This window comes from Teleopsis dalmanni, chromosome 2, assembly GCF_002237135.1.
Source record: "Teleopsis dalmanni isolate 2A chromosome 2, ASM223713v2, whole genome shotgun sequence".
NCBI classification, from domain to species: domain Eukaryota; kingdom Metazoa; phylum Arthropoda; class Insecta; order Diptera; family Diopsidae; genus Teleopsis; species Teleopsis dalmanni.
In genome coordinates, this window is record NC_051847.1 from 82,208,840 (window position 1) to 82,211,279 (window position 2,440).

Consider the following 2,440-nt stretch of genomic DNA (forward strand, 5'->3'; position numbering starts at 1 on the left):
ATAAAGGGGTTTTCGAACAGAAGTGAAACAACAACAAAAATTTATTTTTTTTTTAAATTATTTTAATTAATTGAATTTTTGGCTGACCATACAGCTGTTTCGAGTATTGCCAAATACCCTTTTCATTCGTCGGTCTTGGAAATAATTCTTTATATTTTACTTATTCGCAAATAATTATTTTTGAGACTGCAAGTACCAGGAATCGAACTCGGGTCCTGCCAAATATGAAGCTCAGAATCAGCGCACCTTAACCAACTGATCTAGGAATTATTTTTGTCTAAAATAATTAGAAAAGAAGTTACATAAATTTAAAATATTTAAAATGAAATGCTGGATGGACTGTAATGACTTTCAAATTATGAAAATATGGTGTTGATTTATGATAATCGTCTATAAGTTATAGAATGTTTGGAAGTTATGGGTCACTTTCTCAAATTGAAATTTCTTTCTTTTGTAAAATAATACAAACATAATTTCAAAGCAGTTATTTTTCAAATTATAGACATAACTGGTTAGTACAAGGCAACTGAGAGCAAGTGGAAAGGACAAGGGTACTTCTCATTTCTTCAGACTTTTACATAATACAAGTATGATTATCTGACTATACCAGGTGTATTATGTTAAAGTGTTTTAACTTCCATAAGTTAAAACTGGTTTCTTGGTGGAAAATATAGTAAAACTGATTGTCCAGTTTAAGTCTATTACAAGATTAAGCATGGTGAGACAATTTGCTCGACACTAGAACAAGAGTCTACTTAAAGTATTGACCTTGTAGTAGTACTTGTACATTATGAACTGGGTTAAGAATGGGCTTAGTGCGTTTTTTCAGAGAACAGCGATGTACAGCTTTTATTTTGGATTTGTTCATATGTTTTCTAATGCTTGGACTAGTTTTAGTCCGATTTCTTACAGATTACTGACGCACAGCTTTTATCTTTGATTTGTTCATATGTTTTCAAATACTTGTTCCTATAAAGATGCGATATCAGTCTATTTGCCTATGCTCACTAATTATTTTGGAAAAGTCGAGGACTATTGCATTATTTTCGCCGTGTATATCAGTGATATATAAAATCACGAGTAAATTTTTCAACCATATTTGGTTCACATAATTAATTAGAAATAATTATAGATGAAAAACACTAATTTTTATGAACTAAGACTAAAAAACAATATAATTATATGATATACGATTATTTCTTTATATAAAAAATTTTTAATTTTTACTTCTTAAGTTCTTAGAAAAATTAAGTTCGATTAACTTTTATTGAAATATGTAATGGAGAATATTTGACATCATAAAGTTGACGTCTTTTGAGTAGAAAAATAATATTTTGAACTCCTTAGCTTAATTTATAGTGATTTAAGAAAACAATACGGAAAACATAAAGTTTCTCATTTAATATTCATAACTAAATGATGTCATTAATCAAAAGAGTCATTTTGACTCTTGATGAATATTTTTAGTGAATCGAAAACGGAGTTTGTAAACTTCCTTTAAAAATCAGATACTACGTTATAATAGATAATTTCATAGCACCATAAATCTCATTAGTAGCGTTGTACCATAATCTCCACTAATAATGCACACCTTTACCGTACGCAAATGTGAGAAAAATCGTAGCTAAACGACGTACCGAATGGGAACTGAAGGTGCACGTACAAAATTGTCCTAAGTAGCAACGCAAGAAGAAGCATGAGATATCAGATAAAAACTTCTCCATACTTCTCCATAACTAAAATGGCAAGCATATGTTATGCAAAGACTTTCAACAAAATATAAGTGGAGAGAGATGCTTAATCCCATTAGGAGTGTGAAGAGTTCATGAAGTAATTTTTTAGTTTTGATAATAAAATTTGGATGAATGTGGAAACTTGTGGAGGAGCTTGAAGAGTTCGTGATGAATTTATATCTTAAGTTTTCTTTTTATGTTTTTCATAAGCAAATTTGAAATGACATGCTTTCACACTAAAACTGCTAAATAAGTTTAAACTTAGAAGAAAACTATAAAGTAAATAAAAAATTTGGTATTATTTTTGCTTTGATAAAAATTCACAAATAAATTCATTGTTTTTATTTATGTAAATGAAATAATTTCGGCTTATCTGAGTATACAAAATGTGAAGAAATATAATATTAGAATGAACTCTTTAAATATTAATCTGAAAATTCTGAAAAAAAAGTTATCCGCACTCTTTTGTGTTATTCCTTTTAAAATAATTGTAGTTATTTATTATATTTTTTCACATCAAGGATAATGGAAAAGCAATTTTTTATAATCAAACTAAAATACTTTAATTCGCAGTTCGCTTTTATCTTGCGATTAAAGTGAGATTTGAAACAATTTATTCCATACACTCCTAAGACAAATAACAATAAGAATGGAGCGAATTTAATTTAAAACAAAGTATTTTATACAAAAAAAAATAACATTTTCCC